The sequence below is a fragment of the Pan paniscus genome, chromosome 18 (genome assembly GCF_029289425.2).
Source record: "Pan paniscus chromosome 18, NHGRI_mPanPan1-v2.0_pri, whole genome shotgun sequence".
Taxonomy (NCBI): domain Eukaryota; kingdom Metazoa; phylum Chordata; class Mammalia; order Primates; family Hominidae; genus Pan; species Pan paniscus.
In genome coordinates, this window is record NC_073267.2 from 55793493 (window position 1) to 55813995 (window position 20503).

Sequence of the window (20503 nt, forward strand, 5' to 3'; positions counted from 1 at the left end):
TTTCTCATTTCTTGAGATAGAAGCTTACTTAGCTCAATAATTATTTTGCCTTGATTTTTTTTTGGAGGAGATAAACCAATTTTATTTTCTATTATGTTATACAAAAATCTAGAAATAATGGATTTTTACAGAAAAAACAAATGATAATAAATGACAGTGCAAAAGAATTTATTTAAATTTGCTATTTTTCCCCATGATATTAGGATTATCGTTTCAAACCACATGTGTCTGGCTTCAGAGTAGGATTCGTTCACTGGCTAATGCCTGCCATAATGCTACAGCTTTCAGTGTTTGTCTGCTTTCCTGGCTCTTGAGAAAACTTTTGAGGTCTTCAAGAAAAGTAATGTACTCCTGTTGCTCCAGGGCTGTGCTGAGCTCCACCAACTCATCTGCAAAAGTGTTGTCCACCCCTTGGCCCACAAAGAAATCCATTAGATGGTCTTATAAGGCTCAGTCCAGGGAATCTGTGTTGAGTGTATTATTAGCGTCCTCCATTCAGACTCGCCAGTGGACTGAAAGCTAACTTCTCTGATAGAGAAAATGTCACTCTCAGTCTTTTCTTCTTGTCTAACCTCATCCTCTGGATAGTGACAGTCAAGCCCAAGGGCCTTCTTGCCATCATTCTCTATAACTCCAACCACAAAATTGGGAGTTGATGTCAACTGAGGCTCCTGTTCTTCAACCTTCTGCCCTTGTGAGAGTTCCTTTTCATCGTCAAATGTTGGTGGAATGCTGTGTTAATGTTGAAAGTGACAGTAATCTTTTTCCCTGCAACTTTCCACACTAATTTAGCTTCTGTACCATTCAATTCCAGCTCCCAACCTCCAGACATCTTAGGGAGGGTCTTATGCTTCTGGATTTTCCTTTCCTTCTTAATTTCATCACTCAGGAAATCAACAAAAGTTATGTCTCCTTTGGCGCGCAGCCACGCTGCAGCCACAGCTGCGAGGCCGCCCTGCAGACTCTGCACACACTCTGAGCAGCCAGAAATGCCAAGCCCGTGGCCCAGGAGCCGCTGCAGGAACTGCGGGAAAGGCGAGTTGGGCGCGACGGCGCGCAGGCCGGCCACGGCTGAGCGCAGCACGCCTGGCACACAGTGCAGCAGAGGCGGCGTCACAGAGGGGGCTGCAAATACATGCAGAGGCAAAGGACGACCCCGGCCTAAACCGCTTTGATAAGTTTCTAATCCTAGATACTAAGTGAAAGGAACACGGATTGTAAAAACTCCACATACATACATTTATTACTTTTAACACTGTTGAATTTGTATAATTCTTTAAATCCAAAAAAAGGTAATCCATCATGTGAAATGCCTATAGTTTTTTGTTTTTGTTTTTGTTTTTGTTTTGCGTGCGTGCCAACATAGACCTCATCATTTAAAAAGTTTCCTTAACTGGACAAAAATGGATCTCAACATGGGTATTTATATGTTTTTAAACTTTTTCTTGTTGCACCTTTTAAAAATTGCACATTGTTTCAGTGTAATAAGGAGATAGGGGAGAGAGAAATACAGAAATTAAAAAGAGATGACGGCAGATGAAAACAAGAAGAGGGAATAGAAAAGTAGGAAAAATGAGTAGCACATGGGTGACCTTTATAGAAATGTCTTGTAACCCCTCACTATTTCTGGATCTTCAGTTAAAGTTTCCATAGAATGCAATGCACGGCTGGTCATGGTCCACATGCATTCACCAGCCACCCCACTGATCTGATCACTGCCTGTGTTAGCTACTCTATAAAAAGGTAAAAACAATATGTAACAACACCATAGAAGAAAACTTAAGTGTAAATATGGCTTTTTGGTATTGTTAAAAATGAACAATGTTTGAAACCAGAGTTTCAAGGGACCGTCCAGTTTTTCTCCCATTGCCATAGAAAATCTACATCCTAACTTCTGAACAGCTCTAGAATCTTGCTTCTTTTTACCCTAGAACCTGACAACATTTTCGTCTTGGTTTTCTATAGCACTAACCTGGCTGAGGTTATTTTCTGCTTCTCTCCTTCCCAGGCAATAGGCTTCTCTGTGCCCAGCTGGTAATGGGGCAGAGGTAGAGAGGATTGTTCTCTTTCCAAAAGGAAATTGTTCTGAAGCCAGCAAATTTTGTGTCCTTTTGGTAACACTACTGCCTTTCCGCCCCTCTCTCCAACTTTAACCTCATTTTTCCCCTTCCTTTCCCTTCCTTTCCCTTCTTTTCCCTTCCCTTCCCTTCCCTTCCCTTTGACTTTGACTGTTTTTTTTTTTGGTAACAGAGTCTCACTCTGTGGTCCAGATCGGAGTGCAGTGGCGTGAGCATGGCTCACTGCAGCTTCAATCTCCAAGGATCAGGTGACCCATCCATCTCAGCCTCCTGAGTAGCTAGGACTACAGGTGTCCACCACCATGCCTGGCTAATTTTTGTATTTTTTGTAGAGACAGGGTCTAACCATGTTGCCCAGGTTGGTCTGGAACTCTTGGGCTTAAGCCATCCTCCCACCTTGGTCTCCCAAAGTCCTGAGATTACAAGCATAAATCACCAAAATTCTTTAATAATTATTAAAAACTGTGCACTGTTCTAATCTCATAAAAGCAATAATGTATATGGGACTTCAGAAATTACAAAGGGCTTTCAGGCAGATTCTCATTTGTCCTCTGTGATAGTGCTCTGGGATGTGGTATTGATCACTCTCATGTTACACATGATACAGCAGCTGCTCAGGAGGCTGGGCATCTTGCCCAAGGTCATGTAGGAAGTAGGGGTACCTTTAGCTAGATCTTCTCTCCAGAGCCACACCCTTTCTTCTAACATGTGCCTAAAAGCAATTTTATCTTTACAGAAAAGAAAACTACATTTCACTTTTCAGTTTTAATGAATATGATTATATGTAAGCTTTAAAAAAAGAAAACGAAATGTGAGCCAGGTCTGGTGGCTCGCACCTGGAATCCCAGGACTTTGGGTCGGGCACATGGATCACTTGAGCCCAGGAGTTGGAGATCAGCCTGGGCAACATAGTGAGACCTCATCTCTACCAAAAAAAAAAAAATTAGCTAGGTGTGGTGGCATGCATCTGTGGTCCCAGCTACTTGGGAGGCTGAGCCAGGAGGATTGCTTGAGCCCAGTAGGTTCTAGGCTTCCATAAGCTGAGATGGTGCCACTGCACTCCATCCTGGGTGACTAAGACCCTGTCTCAAAACATAAAAATAAATTAAAAATTGTGAAGAAAGGAAATGTATTGCTATCATTCAAAGGAGTGAGTTTTGTGGTTAGGGTAAACTCTAGAAATCAGTTAGTTTTCTGGATCAGCAGTCCCCAATCTTTTTGGCACCAGAGACCGGTTTTATGAAAGATAATTTTTCCATGGACAGGGGCTAGGGAGGATGGTTTCAGGATGATTCAAGCACATTACATTTATTATGTGCTTTCTTTTCATTATTATTAATACATTGTAATATATAATGAAATAATTATACAACTCAACATAAAGTAAAATCAGTGGGAGCCCTCAGCTTGTTTTCCTGCAACTAGACCATCCTATCTGGGGGTGCTGGGAGACAGTGACAGATCATCAGGCATTAGATTCTCATAAGGAGAACATGCACAGTTCACAGTAGAGTTGGCATTCTTGTGAGAATCTAATGCTGCCACCAATCTGACAGGAGGCAGAGCTCAGGCGGTAATGCTGGCTTACCCACTGCTCACCTCCTGCTGTATTGCCCAGTTCCTAACAGGCCATGAAACAGCAGACCGGGGATGGGGAGCCCTACTCTGGATCATCTCATTCCTTCGCTTTACCTCTTTCTACCCTGCCATGGTGGGACTAATGACATTTTAGTTTGTGAAGGGCTTTCGATCACAGGATGGGCAAGGCAGCAGATATTGCAAATTTGCTGGGATTGCTACTTTATTAGTAGTTCTGGCATGAGGTTTGAAAGCAACCAGTTTAACAAAGCTAACTGACTTTCTCTACAATTTTTTTCAAATTTCAGCTATTTGCAGTAGTTCTTTGTCTTTTTGTTTTTTGTTTTTTCTTTTTTTGTGTTTTTATTGAGATGGAATTTTGCTCTTTCACCCAGGCTAGAGTGGCGCAATCTTGGCTCACTGCACCCTCTGTCCCCTGGGTTCAAGCAATTCTCCTGCCTCAGCCTCCCAAGTAGCTGGGGTTACAGGCGCCCACCACCACACCCAGCTAATTTTTGTATTTTTAGTAGAGACAGGGTCTCGCTATGTTCGCCAGGCTGCTCTCGAACTCCTGACCTCGTGATCCACCTGCCTTGGCCTCCCAAAGTGCTAGGATTACAGGCATGAGCCACCACACCTGGCCAGTCTTCATCCAGAATCAAAAAACTGGAGGTTGTTATTCTGTTGCTGGAGAAGAGAGGGGACATCACCTGCACTGACCGGTACAGTGTACTTCTTCCATTACTCTATTTCTATCTTCCACAGCCACCAAAGCCAAGGGCTGCCTCCCCATTTTTACAGGACATAGAAACACCAAAAGCTTCAGATTGTGCTGTTGTGGAAATAGCCAGCGTTTAGGTGAATCACTTTATTGACAAGAAAAGAAGCTAAAAAATATTATTTTGTGCATTTGGAGAATGAAGAGAGTTTGTAATAATCATATTCCAAAGCTATATCTCTTCTGATGTTAAAACTCAGCAGAAAGCTGCAACAGAAACTTGGAGATAATAGGCTAGGGAACTGCTCAGTAGCATCAGACCCCAGCAAGTAGGCTACTTTGATGGGATTTACTTATTAAATAGATAATAAGGAAATGTATTCAGTGCATGTGTTACTTGCCGTTGACTACATCTGAAGCGCTAATTGCAGCAAAGGGATCTGAGCATGCAAGAAGAGTGCACTGAATCCACAGCTACTGTGTTCTCCAGAGAGCTTTTTCCTTTTTTTTCTTTTGAGACAGGGTCTCTCACTCTGTTACCCAGGCACGATCATAGCTCACTGCAGCCTTGACCTGCTGGACTCAAGTGGTTTTCCCACCTCAGCCTCCCGAGTACCTAGGACTACAGACACATGCCACCAAACCTGGCTAATTTTTTTATTTTTGTAGAGACAAGACCTCCCTCTGTTGCCCAGACTGGTCTCGAACTCCTGGGATCATGAAATCCTCCTATCTCAGCCTCCCAAAGTGCTGGGATTACAGGCATGAGCCACTATGCCCAGCTAATGTTCGCATCTTTTGTAGAGACAGGGGTCTTGCTGTGTTGCCCAGGCTGTTCTCAAACTCCTGGGCTCAAGTAATCCTCCTGCCTCAACCTCCCAAAGTGCTGGGATTACAGGTGTGAGTCACTGCACCATGCTTCAGAGAGCTGTTTGAGGGAAGAAGAGATATCTTTAATTTCTTATTGGAATGCTGTGATGTTTCTCATTTTTTCACTCTTCTAACATTCCTTCTGCTCTCTGCACCCACTTTTCCTCCAACAGTCTCTTGAGTAGGATTTGCGGAAAGTATGTCTGGTTGTTTTTTTTTTTTAAGTTAGAATTTTATGAGTATTCTCAAAAAATTAAGAATTATGTGTGTATTTTGGAAGCACAATTTTAAAAACTTCAGCTGTCACTTAATAATTTCACTGTAAGTATAGCTTCAAAAAATACTTGCACTCTTAAAGCATTTTGATGAACAAATTAGAGACAAAGGAACAATTCACATCCCAGAGCTCTGTAATGTCCTAAGAATGGTGCTTTATGTGTGATAGACATCATTCTCAAATGTCACAGAGTCCTTCCTTGGTCTGAAGATCACATTTCCCAGGTGTCTTTTTCTTTTCTTTTTTTTTTGTTCTTTTTCTTTTTCTTTTTCTTTTTCTTTTTTTTTTTTTTTTTTTGAGACAGAGTTTTGCTCTTGCCTCCCAGACTGGAGTGCAATGGCATGATCTTGGCTCACTGGAACCTCTGCCTCCTAGGTTCAAGCAATTCTCCTACCTCAGCCTACCGAGTAGCTGTGATTACAGGTTTGTGCCACCACACCCAGCTAATTTTTGTATTTTTAGTAGAGACAGGGTTTCACCATGTTGGCCAGGCTGGTCTTGAACTCCTGACCTCAGGTGATCCGCCCGCCTCGGACTCCCAAAGTGCTGGGATTATAGGCATGAGCCACTGCAACCTGCAGCCCGATGTCTTTTTCATACTGTCTTACCCTCAGGAAAAGGGGCACACTCAGGTTCTGGTCAGAACCCTCCTCCTAACCTCCATTCTGGCCTTGACCTCATTCTCTAAAGCTATAAAAGTAATAAGTTGAATAATACTCTGAACAGAGAGCTCCTGCAGCTCTGAGTTTTCATGGTTCCAAGAGCACAAATGAAATAAGAGCATCACCTAAATGTTATAGGAACGTGACACTCAACTATTGTCTAGCCTGTGTGTGTGCGTGCATGTTTTGGTATTCTGGGAAGATGAGAATTACAGTGAATGTGCTTCCAAGCAACGACAAACAATAAAACTGGGTGCAATATGATTGACCATCTCCATGGCAACCTCTGTTGACCTGTGTATGCCTGTTTTACTCATTTTGGTACACCACACTTTAAAATATAAATGATCTTATGTTGATAATCATGCATTTGTGACCACCAGTTATTTGTGACCGTGACAACTCTGCTATTGTTTTTGCTCTGGAATCTTAAAAAAAGCTGTGGAGGAGTTTGGGGGAGAAGACACCAGGAGAGAGATGCCTCATTTTAACCTTTTCTGGAACAAAAAGGTGATTACTTCAGAAAAAGATGACTTCAGTATCTACTTCCTCCCACCACCACCCCCATGAGCTTTTCATGGTGATGTAGAAATACCTGAGTTGGCCCTGTCCTTTAAGCACTGACATTAGGCTGGCACTTCTGTTCTGTCACCCAGGTGGGAGCACAGGGACACAGTCACAGCTCATTGCAGCCTCCATCTCCCAGGCTTAAAGGATCCTCCCACCTCAGCCTTATGAGTAGCTGGGACTACAAGCATGCACCACCTTGCCTGGCCAATTTTTAAATATTTTGTAGAGATGGAGTCTCACTACTTTGCCCAGGCTGGTCTTGAACTCTTGGGCTCAATTTTCCCACTTTCACCTCCCAGAATGCTAGGATTGCAGGCATGAGCCACTGCACCCAACCACCTTCTATATTTAAATGAGTCTGGGGGAATCTTTTTGGTGAGAGATTCTGTTGTCTTATGCTTATTTGGGACAACTCTTTGAGGGCCTCAATTGCTAATGTCTCATCATGGTAATTTAAGAACTGCTGTGAAGCATCTTCAACAGCAGTTTAATCATCATTAAACCAGATGACCACACAAACTCTGACATGGCAAATCTGAGGCATCCTGAGGTCACAACTAAGACAGTGAGTTATGGATTTAGACTATGGCTGGGTGCCATGGCTCATGACTGTAATCCTGATGATTTGGGAGATCAAGGTGGGTGGATCGCTTGAGGCTGGGAGTTCAAGAACGGTCTTGCTATGTTAGCAAGACTCCATTTCTACAAATAATTTGTTTTAAAAATTAGCCAGGTGTGGTGACAGTTGCCTGTGGTCCCAGCTACTCAGGAGGCTGAGGCAGGAGAATTAGTGCTTAAGCCCAGGAGGTTAAGGCTGCAGTGAGACAAGGTTGCACCACTGCACTCCAGCCTGGGTGACAGAGCAGGACTCTGTCTCTTAAAAAACATTAGATTCAGGCCACAACAACTGCAAGGCACCAGCATTTGAGAAGTCGCTTCTCTCCATGGTCTGGCATTGGTTTTCATCCTGGTATTAGAAATGCATCAGTGCTCCCTAGGGAAGTAGCAAGCGTCACTGGCAACTGCCCCATGTGCTATGAAAATGCACATTATAAGAAAGAACCAGACAGGGCCCGAGTCCCTCCGTGACCCATGGGCTGTGATAAAGGTGTCATGGTGGCCATAGGAAGCACGATTGTTTTCTCCTTGTACATTGCAGGGGACTGGAGGTTGAAGGCATTTCTTGTGCTGTTGTCCCAGAAGCTGGCGCTTTCTCAGGGGCTCTTTTCTTGTGATACCTCAACAACCACGCAGAAAATGGTTACTCTCCAAAGCTATTGTGAAAAAACAATGCTGTGGGCTTGAATGCTCCATCACAGTTTTCATCTCATCAAGAAACCCTAGGCCAAGCTTGTGCAACCCTAGGCCGGCAGGCCGCATATGGCCCAGGACAGCTTTAAGTGCAGCCCAATACAAATGTTTAAAGTTTCTTAAAACATTATGAGATTTTTTGCATTTTTTTTAGCTCATCAGCTATCATTAGTGTTAGTGTATTTTATGTGTGGCCCAAGACAATTCTTCCAATGTGGCCCAGGGAAGCCAAAATATTGGCCAGCCCTACCTAGGCTTTTCCAATTTAGCCCTTCCACATTTCCCACAGCAGGACAGTCTGTCACACTCGTCTCAATGGCCAGCAGGGCTTTCCTTCACAGACTCAGAGCCGTGGTCACTAAAGTGTTCAAAAGTGATGTTAACATATTCAAGACTCTTTCTTAGGGCTTGAGGGTTCCAGCAAACATCTCTGCCATCTGTCTGCCTGCTTTCCTGCTGTTTCTGTTACTCCTGAAATTCTGACATCATATCCCATGGTCAAAGCAACTGACTTCTGTGGCTACTAGAACTTTCTTTTTTTTTCTTTCTTTCTTTTCTTTTTTCTTCTCTCTGTTTTTTGTTTATCTGTTTTGGTAAGATAGGGTTTTATCATGTTGCCCAGGCTTTTCTTGAACTCCTGAACTCAGGAAATCCACCTGCCTCGGCCTCCCAAAGTTCTAGGGTTACAAGTGCGGGCCACTGAGCTTGGGCCACTACTAGAACTTTCTTCCTGATTTTCCCACTCTGAATTTCTTGCTGCTATCGATGAAACTCAGCTTATTTCTAGGCACTCTCAGAGTAAGAATCCATAGGAGGCTTTGATTCTCAGAGTATATAACCCCATCTTTCCTCTGGTTCTGACATAGTTTTCTGTGCCCTTGTTATTGTGGTTATACCCAGAGAAGTAGCATTATGTTTGCATTTGTAAAAATTCTTACTTTTCCCCACAAAGGGATTTCACCGTGGTTGGCTATTTTAACAGACAATGTGTAGTACGTACCACACATTCGTTTTCTGAGTCCTTGAAAATAATTTTCGGCTTCTGTTCTGCTATATTGTTCTTCCCAGCTACAGTTTTTGAAAGTACAGCAGAATAACTTGCTACTCTTTTGAAGGTCATAATAATAAAACAAAACACACTCTTTTCTATCATCACCCAAAAAGCCTTAATGCATGCAACAAAGATTGTGAAATGGTCAGGGAATATTTTGTGATACAGAAAGGATGTCTTCGTTTTTTGGCAAAAAGCTGGAACATGAATACCTACAGCACAACAGGACTATGACCTTCCTTCCTTCCTTCCTTCCTTCCTTCCTTCCCTCCCTCCCTTCTTCCCTCCCTCTCTCCCTCCCCCCCTCCTTCCCTCCCTCCTTCCTCTCTCTCTCACTCTCTCTCTTCTCCCCGCCGCCCCCAGGCTGGAGTGCAGTGGCACGATCTCGGCTCACTGCAACCTCCACTCCCTGGTTCAAACAATTCTCCTGCCTCAGCCTTCTGAGTAGCTGAGACTGCAGGTGTGTGTCACCACAACTGGCTAATCTTTGTATTTTTAGCAGAGACAGGGTTTCACCATGTTGGCCAGGCTGGTCTTGAACTCCTGACCTCAGGCGATCCACCTACATCGGTCTCCCAAAGTGCTGGAATTATAGGCATGAGCCACTGCACCCAGCCTTGACCTGCTTTCTTAATGTGAAACAGTCTAAATTACTTTCAACTTTAGTGTTAAATGGATTTTTTTTTTTGGCTTTCAAATTTTTTGAAAAGTTAATAATCCAAGTGTGGTGTGAGTGGTATTATTTTAGTAGTTAGATGAATGAGCTACCAGATCCCAGTATTTCCCACTTTACCAAATAAAAGGGCATCCTGTGGAATTCTGCTAAACCAAGACAGGCCTTTCCACTGAGCAATAGTGACAAAGGTGTCTAAATATGTGAACTAGTGGCATTAAAAAAAATTAATAATATTATAATAGAAAGATGGCCCCTCTACATTGCCCAGCCTGGTCTTGAACTCCTGGCCTCAAGTGAAGGACAGCCTTGGCCTCTCAAAATGCTGGGATTATAGGTGTGAGCCACCATGACCGATGGTGGCATTTTTGTCTTCTTCAAGGAAAACATTAAAAGAAGAGTTGGATAACTTTGTGAAAATTTTTGTTTCTTAATGACTATTTTGAAAGTATTTTAGAGAGAGATTGAATGACTTTCTGTGAAATGCCAAGACTAGCTGCTCTGAGAGATGATGAGAAAGAGGCCACTAAGGAAAGTCAGGAAAGCAGACAGACACCTGTAGGATTACAACCCTCATCTGCCGGGTGTTAATCAATTCTGCAGTGAATATGATTTACATTATTAGTATTAGAGTGCAGTTGCAACATGTTTATAAGTGTTTAGGCTGGACTTTTGAACATTTAGATTTCATTAAGTAGTACAGTATATTAAAATGATTTGGCCAGGCATAGTGGCTCACACCTATAATTCCAGCAATTTTTGAGGCCGAGGCTGGCGGATCACTTGAGCCTAGGAGTTTGAGATCAGCATGGGCAACATGGCGAAATCCCATCTCCACTAAAAATAGAAAAATTAGTCAGGTGTGGTGGCCCATGCCTGTAGTTCCAGCTACTCAGGAGGCTGAGCTGGGAGAATCACTTGAGCCAGGGAGGTTGAGTCCACAGTGAGCCGAGATTATGTCCCTTCACTGCAGCCAGTGAAAAGTGCGAGACCACATTTTAATATTTCCTTATAAACTGCATTTTTAGGATCAATTCTACATATTACAATTGCTCCAAACATTGTCTTGGGGAAAATGGTGTGAGGTATGTTATATGCCTTCTGTACTTGCATGTATAGGCCTATATTGTTAAGTGTATAGATATTTTCTGAAAGTCTGTGGTTCCTAGAAATCGAAGTTTTAAGAAAGCGTTTGTGCTCCAGGTCTTCTTTATTTTTGCTTATGGAATTAGGATTTTCTTGCTGCAAGTAACAGAATATTTGACCTGCGGTATCCAAGATAATGGAAGTTTGTTTTTTTCCAACATCATGGAGTCCAGTGTTGTTTTAATGGCTCAACAATGTCAAGCTTCTGGGCCAATTTTGTAAGGATTTTCTTAGCTTACACCTGGTGCCTGAGAGCTTTGATACTGGATTCCCAATGACAATGTCCAGTGCAACAACAGTGGAGTGAAGATTTATCCAGAAGAAGAGTTTATCCCAAAAATGCCCTGGCAGACACTTTCCTGTATGTCTCATTGGCCGTGATTGGGTCACATGCCCATGTCCTAACAATTACTGGTTGGCTTGCAAAGTGAGTCTCTGTTGCTTAAAACTTTTGTAATAGAAAGACAGCTGCACCAGCAAGGAAGGAAGGAGAGGAAAGGGCTTCATAAGAAACCCACTCTCCCATCTCGTGCTCTCATTTGAGTATGTTATTTTTGGGATTAGGAGAGTGATTATGCACTATTGCATAATCAATGGTTCAAATGCAGATTTTTCTCCAGCAAAGAGCATCTTTTTACTCTCACAGAGATAAGAAATTCTGTGTATCAGTGATGTACTCAGAGAAAAAAAGAGAAAAAGCATGTGCCACTTATAAAATGAAAACTAGCATGCTAGAAAGCATTTCTAGGAAAGTAGTGGTATGACTTTGTGCCCTATGCTTCTCAGAGAGTATGTTCTGTGTTGAGTAAACTCATGTTTGCTTTTCTCCTTTCCTTCCTGTTTACCTGGGTGCCCCATAGCATTCTGTCTAGCAGTGGCCTCTGAATAGCTCTGGTAGGACACACTCTCACTTGAGTTGTAGACACAGCCCTTCCTAAAGAGGCTTTTCCCCACTGAGTCCACTGCACACACCCATTACCTTCTGGTAGCACCTGTGTGTGGCAGGGGCACTGGACATTAGTTGAAGCATGTCTCGTGTCATTTCTGAGAGATATCTGTTTGTGTAGAAAAACTATTTCACCAACCCAGGGGCTCTGGGCTGGGAGAGACAGGAAGTCTGTGGGGGCTCCAGTCCTTCTCATTCCTGGCATCACAGGGATTAAGATCATACCTGTTATGTTCCCTCCAGAGATGAAGTCTGGTGAGTCTTCATCAACTAGTCTCTGAGTCAGTCTTGAAAATGTTGGAAGACTTCTTTCTTGCTTTAGACTCTACCTTTCTTGCCTCCTATAGCCATAGCTAGTTTCCCAATGAACAAGTTGGTGCTGAATTATAAATCATTTAGAATGGGTAAATATAGAGTAGTGGAAGATTTTTTTAAAAACACAAGCTCCACTTAATCACCTTGCAGGCTCAGGTGTCTTGTGTCCCTGCCTGAGGCACCTGGTGGGACAGGCACTCACCACTGGGGCTTCTCTCATTGTACCTCATCTTGCAAAGTTGAGTTTCCCAACAGGTGTGCTGTGCATTCATCCCGAGCCAGCTGTTTTTATGCCAGACCTATTTATGGTACTGCCATTTGTCATTATAATTATGTAGTATAATGTAATATTCTAAAAATGTATGAAATATTTTAAAAGAGTTGGTATGACTATAGAATAATAGCAAAAAAAAATGAAAATCACTGCCAAATTAGCTAATTAGCTGTAAGCAAGATGACTGTAAATGGTGTGGGATTTTTTTTTTAAGGAGTAGAAGGATCATACACAAAGATAGCCTTCATGGGTCTTAAGTTCTTGCCTTATTCTATAGTAACCACAATCTTGAAATTTTAGATGATCATTAAGAGTTGGTTTTTGCCAAAAAAAAAAAAAAAAAAAGTCTCTGTTGCTTGTAGAACAAGATTCAACAGTGAGAGTTTTAGCTCTACAGCTAAAGCTTGTAAATTAATATATATTTCCATTTTTTGAATTAAAATAAACTGGTTAAAAAGCACTTTTTGAATTGTTTTTCTCTTTAGCTGATATTTTTAAATTAAATTTTAAAAGTTGAGAGTTTTTGCTGTATCCCTTTCTTCATACCTGGCATTTTTCTGTTTGAGATGCCTTGGGATCTGGCAGCGAATGCCAGACAAGATGCTCCCTGGCTGAAGTGTGAGGAGACCAGCTTCTGTCTCCCAGTCCATCGCAGAGAAGGCAGGTCCAGGTGTGGGCGGGAGCAGGTGATGTGTTCTATGGATCCTGGACACGATGGTAAACCTGGGTCAACTGGTAGGCCCAGCGGGAACACCCAGTCCTACTCTGTTCAGTTCAAGACCTGGAGCACTTCATCACCTGCAGAGATGCCAGTGTGTCCCCATGCTTGCTCTGACCAGAAACTCAGCCAGTCTTGCTTAGGCTTAGGATTTCACAAATGGAGCTCCCTCACCCAGCAAATCAAAAGCTGGCCTGTTTTGAAAAAGATGTGGAAGGGATTTGAGTTTGTAAACAAAGGTTTCTTCTCCAAAACTCTCCATATAAATTATGAACATTTCCTATTTGTAAGTTCTCCTAATAGTGTGGATTTAATTTTGTTTCCTTTTGACTTTTTTTTATTATACTTTAAGTTTTAGGGTACATGTGCACGATGTGCAAGTTAGTTACATATGTATACATGTGCCATGTTGGTGTGCTGCACCCAGTAACTTGTCATTTAACATTAGGTATATCTCCAAATGCTATCCCTCCCCCCTCCCCCCTCCCCACAACAGGCCCCAGTGTGTGATGTTCCCCTTCCTGTGTCCGTATGTTCTCACTGTTCAATTGCTACCTATGAGTGAGAACATGTGGTGTTTGGTTTTTTGTCCTTGAGACAGTTTGCTGAGAATGATGGTTTCCAGCTTCATCCATGTCCCTACAAAGGACATGAACTCATCGTTTTTATGGCTGCATAGTATTCCATGATGTATATGTGCCACATTTTCTTAATCCAGTCTATCATTGTTGGACATTTGGGTTGGTTCCAAGTCTTTGCTATTGTGAAAAGTGCTGCAATAAACATACGTATGCATATGTCTTTATAGCAGCATGATTTATAATCCTTTGGGTGTATACCCAGTAATGGAATGGCTGGGTCAAATGGTATTTCTAGTTCTAGATCCCTGAGGAATTGCCACACTGACTTCCACAATGGTTGAACTAGTTTACAGTCCCACCAACAGTGAAAAGTGTTCCTATTTCTCCACATTCTCTCCAGCACCTGTTGTTTCCTGACTTTTTAATGATTGCCATTCTAACTGGTGTGAGATGATATCTCATTGTGGTTTTGATTTGCATTTCTCTGATGGCCAGTGATGATGAGCATTTTTTCATGTGTCTTTTGGCTGCATAAGTGTCTTCTTTTGAGAAGTGTCTGTTCATATCCTTTGCCCACTTTTTGATGGGGTTGTTTTTTTTCTTGTAAATTTGTTTGAGTTCATTGTAGATTCTGGATATTAGCCCTTTGTCAGTTGAGTAGATTGCAAAAAATTTCTCCCATTCTGTAGGTTGCCTGTTCACTCTGATGGTAGTTCCTTTTGCTGTGCAAAAGCTCTTTAGTTTAATTAGATCCCATTTGTCAATTTTGGCTTTTGTTGCCATTGCTTTTGGTGCCATTGCTTTTGGTGTTTTAGACATGAAGTCCTTGCCCATGCCTATGTCCTGAATGGTATTGCCTAGGTTTTCTTCTAGAGTTTTTATGGTTTTAGGTCTAACATTTAAGTCTTTAATCCATCTTGAATTAATTTTTGTATAGGTGTAAGGAAGGGATGCAGTTTCAGCTTTCTACATATGGCTAGCCAGTTTTCCCAGCACCATTTATTAAATAGGGAATCATTTCCCCATTTCTTGTTTTTGTCAGGTTTGTCAAAGATCAGATGATTGTAGATATGCGGCATTATTTCTGAGGGCTCTGTTCTGTTCCATTGGTCTATATCTCTGTTTTGGTACCAGTACCATGCTGTTTTGGTTATTGTAGCCTTGTAGTATAGACTCAATGCTATCCCCATCAAGCTACCAATGACTTTCTTCACAGAATTGGAAAAAACTATGTTAAAGTTCATATGGAACCAAAAAAGAGCCCGCATTGCCAAGTCAATCCTAAGCCAAAAGAACAAAGCTGGAGGCATCACGCTACCTGACTTCAAACTATACTACAAGGCTACAGTAACCAAAACAGCATGGTACTGGTTCCTTTTGATTTTTAAAAGCTCCTGTATACCCAGTTCCTATACCATTTTTCCCTATGCCCGCTGGCATGTGTATACCAACATACACTTTACATATCTGCTATTTATACTCAGTCTAAAACTAACTGATTTTAACCTGACACCAAACTTTTCAAACTCTACTATGAATTGTTACATAATTTTATAAATATATTTCTATTATACCTACATTTTGGCTAACAATATAACTTTAAATAAATCCCTGCAAACCACGGTTTTCATACAATTCAGTCAAACTGAAGGCAAATGCTACTATACTGTTGGGAAGGATGTGTTCAGTGATGTGTGTATCAGTGTCGGGGGTCCTGTGAAGATGAAGGGCAGTAACATTGTTTCCTGACAACACTCACTACTCTAATAAAAAAGAGACATTATTACAGTGATTTCTGCCTAACTGGATGTTATGTACTTGGCCCCTCCAAGCAGTGACATTTGCTTTTCACATCAATGATCCAAGTTCAGATCATATTTTCTATGTGACAACAGTAGGCTGTCATGGGTGAAATGAAACTTGTCAGTTTCAGACACAAGAGCAAGTGTTGATTTTTAATACTGACACTGTCAGAATTAAGACTGTCATTTCTGGGAATGAGAATGAAAATAAATATACAATTAAATCTATCAAATATGTGTTGGTTATTAAATGCATGTGACCAGTAAGAGATAAGTTATTTTTGGGACCCTAGTGTATAACAGCAATGAGAGGTGGCCGATCCTTCACTGGAATCCTCATTCCTCAAAAGAGCCTTCTACAGTGGCTGGGAGTTAGGCTGTAAAAAGCTGGCTCTTACAAAGCTTTGTGGTCCAAAGGAGGAATGATTTAGAGTCCTCATAACTTTATTTTTTTCAAGCCATCCCTAACTTATCTACTTGATATATATGAGACAATATAAAAATAAAAAAACTATAGAAATAACTGTAATTTTAAATATGTATATTTAATTTATATATTTTAAAATATAAGCAACTTTTCAAAATATGAATTTACAGGGTTTTCAATTTTTTCTTTACTTTTTTTTTTTTAAGATAGAGTCTCACTCTGTCGCCCAGACTGGAGTGCAATGGTGTGATCTCAGCTGACTGTAACCTCCGCCTGCTGGATTCAAGCGATTCTCCTGCCTCAGCCTCCTGCGTAGCTGGGATTACAGGCACGCATCACCATGCCTGGCTAATTTTTGTATTTTTAGTAGAGATGGGGTTTCACCATGTTGGTCAGGCTGGTCTCAAACTCCTGACCTCGTGATCCACCCACCTCAGCCTCCCAAAGTGCTGGGATTACAGACTGAGCCAACCACACCCGGCCAGGGTTTTCAATTAATAAAGTATATGTATGGAGTAGTGAAGCATGACATTGATGAATAAGTCTTTACTGAGTGCTGTTTTCTGATAGAAAACATTTATGTCTTTTATTGGATTTTAATATAACTTGAGTGTTATTAATAGTTCCAAGGAAGCTAATTATACTTTCAAGCAGTCACAAAAGGATAGGGGACTTTCAATCTTCAGTGGCTCATTTATTCATTCAGTATTGAGTGCCAACTATGTGCATGCTGTCGTCTAGGTTCTGGGAATACAGTAGTGAGCAAAACAAAGTCTTGCCCTCAGGGACTTTGTATTCCAGTGTGTTTGGGAAGGAGACAGGAATAAACAAGTCAACGTACATGTGATGCTAGTAAATCCTCTGAAGTAAAATAGAGCAGATGAAGAGGACAATGAATGCCAGGGTAGAAGTGGCCATTCTAGTATTCTATATATGGTAGCCAGCAAAGACCTCATTAATACCATGACATTTGAGGAGAGACCTGGAAAAACTGAGAGGCCAGCTATGCAGATAAGTTGAGGAAGAGTATTCCAGAAAGGGAAGTCAGAACCTGCACAGGCCCTGAGGCATTATGTGCTCAGCAAATTCAAGGTACCCCATGAAGGGCCATAGCTTCAGTGTTGTGAATGAAGGGGAGAGAGAAGACAGAGGTGAAGTGTGTGGGGTTGGGGACTAGATCTTGTATTGTCTCATGAATGAATGTAAGGATTTGGGCTTTTACTCAAGGTGAAATGGTATCATTTGAGGTGTTTGGAACCAAGGAGTGATACGATCTGTCTTATGTCGTTAAAGGATTATGATGGCTGTGTTGAGAATACACTCTAGGCAACACGGACAAGGGGAAAATGTTATAGAAAGACCAGCACGGAAGCTACTGCTCTAATAAAGACAAGATAATGGCAGAGAAAGATGGTGATAAATGGCTGTTGTATGCACATATCTTGAATATGGAACTCATGGGATATTCTGATGGGTAAGCTGTAGGATGAAAAGAGTCAAGGTTGACTTCAAGGTTTTTAGTCTAAGGAAGTAAAGGACAAACCTGTTTGCTGGAGAGAAATATGGTGGGTGAAGCATGCTTGCAAGATCAAAGTGGGGGAGACCAGAAGTCTGAGAAGATGTTAAATATTCAGAAAGAGATGTTACAAAATCAGTGGGATATAAGAGTTTCACATACAGGGAAGATGTTAGAATTGGGGATGGTGCAACTGATGTTTGAAGCCATGAGAAAGGAATAATGGGGAGGAACCTCTTTAGAAAAAAATCACATTTATGCATTAGAAATGATGACGTGGTCTTCTAATTGAGTCTTTGATGCCCTTTCTATGTAAAATCAACACTGAGAATTTATCACTTCAAACTGTTCTAGTAGAGTGATGGTAGTGTGCTCTTAAATGTCTGCTATCAGGAACTCAATCCATTCATGGCAAGCATCACATGTACTTAGAATAACTAGCAGTATACAATCTGTAATAACGGAACAAAATCAAGCAAAGGGGCCTGAGTAGAGAGTGAAGAGTCATTAGCTCCTGTTCCCACCAGCTAAGCTTGATTTAGTCCAAACGCACAGTCAGTTCTTTGATGAATTTTCCTGTTTATACTTTTTTTGTTTGTTCTTTTTGGCATGTCATAATTTGCCTCAATTAAAGCATGGTAACACTTGTAATAAAGGTATACGCATCATCCTAATAGAACTTGAAATGTGTTAATTCTTTTTTAACCTCGCTTAGCATTTAAGATTATTTCTTAAAAATAAGAAAACATGATATTAAGCTACATACACCATGCACAAAGCACCTGGTTAGATGGTATTCAAAAAATGTGCACATAGGTTAAAAACTGAGAAAACATCTAGCAAGATATTCCAAAATCTGACAACTTATACAGTGTGTAATAAGAACACAGTTTAGTATTAGTGATTTTAATATTATGGATGGTGATATGGTTGGCTCTGTGTCTCCACCCAAATCTCATCTTGAATTCTAATCCCTATAATCCCCATAATCCCTACAGGTCAAGGCAGAGGCATGTGGAGGTAATTGAACCATGGGGGTGGTTTCCCTCATGCTGTTCGTTACTTCTCACGAGATCTGATGGTTTTATAGAAGGCTCTCCCCACTTCATTCAGCACTTCTCCTTTCTGCTGCCTTGTAAAGAAGGTGCCTTCATTCTCCTTCACCTTCTGTCACAATTGTAAGTTTCCTGAGGCCTTCCCAGCCATGCTGAACTGTGAGTCAGTTAAACCTCTATAAATTACCCAGTCTCTGGCAGTTCTTTATAGCAGTATGAAAGTGAACTAATAAAGATGGATTTTAAAATCTGTATAATAAGTGGACATTTTGATTTTCTCTAGCGATCAATTAAATGCAAGTAGATCTGTAAGAGTTTTATGTTTTTTTCTGGGTACTCCAAGATTAAGATTAAGTTCCAGGTTCAGCTTTATGTTGCAGAAGAATATATAAAGCAGGCGAAATACTGAAAGACTTATGGTATCAACACAAATATGCCATTGCCCAAAATGTGTTTGTGTAGACTAAAGGTTGCATTGTAAACTGGATGTTACAGTATTCCTGTTAAATCGCTGAGCAAGGCAGGGTGCTAGAGGGAAACCAGAAAAAAAAAACCTGGGTTTTATATGTTGTCCTTCCATTGACAAACTCTATGACCTTGGACATCTTATACCTTAAAAGCTGGACACAAAGAGAATCTCAAACATCATGCATAGGGCTAGGGGTACATAATGGGTTCTATTAAAAAAATAGCTGTTATTGCCTGGTTAGGTGGCTCATGCCTGTAATCCCAGCACTTTGGGAGGCTGAGGCGGGTGGATCACCTAACGTCAGGTGTTCAAGACGAGCCTGACCAACATGGCGAAACCCAGTCTCCACTAAAAATACTAAAATTAGCCAGGCGTGGTGATGCATGCCTGTAATCCTAGCTACTTGGGAGGCTAAGGCAGAGGAATTGGTTGAATCCGGGAGGCGTTGGTTGTAGTGAGCCAAGATTGTAATGTTGCACTCCAGCCTGGGAAATGGAGTGAGACTCCGTCTCAAAAAAAAAAACAAAAAAAAACTGTCATTACAGTTGGTCATTTAAATTGAAAGCACCGGGCAACAGAAACTGCTGATTGAGTCACACATGGTAACAACATGAGACAACAAATAGAAATGTCATGTTCTAAGAAGGGTGCCACATAAAGATAGATTTTAAATATGATGCATACTGGTCACATTATGTCTTGGGTGCACAGACATGAACCATGTAACTTCTGTAAATGATCAACCATTTTTTACACCATTTTTCCATAGCATTTGTTATAGCCATATGTTTCTAAGTAAAGTCAGTTTGTCTTAGATCTAAAGAAACTTGTTTTAGGGAAAGTCATTAAAATCTTTTCTAAAATCAAAACAAACTTCCAAAATAATTTTCCATGCTCTGAAACTAAAGGCCAAGTATATCATGCAACAACTTTTCAGTAGCTCCAAACTCTCAATAGTCACTGCACTGTGTTAAAGCCATCCTGTCCCTCACAATGTTAGGTATTCAGGTATTAAAATCTGAATCGGAGTTGCCTCCTTAATTGCAGGAGGCAGTGCGTCAGTCTCATAAAATCTTAATTTGAAAATTTCTTTGTCATAACCACAATACTGTTTAACATTGCAACAACTATTATTTCAGGAAGGCAATTTGCAGGACACATTTGAAATATATTACTCTAGAGAAAAGAGGAAAATAATTTGGGGAATGGCAAAGTAAAAGTAAAATCATTTCTTTAATATGTGGTGAGAAGAGTCATATACACACATACATGCTTCTAATATATGATAGAGAAGTATCTAATTTAATCTGGGAGCATAGTAAAGTGGCAGGTTCTGTTCTTAGGAGACACCTCCTGCCTGTAGGTGGAATACATCAGTCCATCTGTCCTCCATCTCCAACCATGCAGGTATGTCTGGTTCCTTGATTGGCTGACTGCACAACAAATCAGAATCTGATCTGCCTCAT

General features: G+C 41.2%; 1 pseudogene; it reads right to left on the bottom strand.

Moving 5' to 3' along the window:
- Positions 1-234: 234 nt before the first annotated feature.
- On the bottom strand, positions 235-13119 carry LOC100973660 (complement component 1 Q subcomponent-binding protein, mitochondrial-like; annotated as a pseudogene).
- Between the last annotated feature and the right edge of the window lie 7384 nt (positions 13120-20503).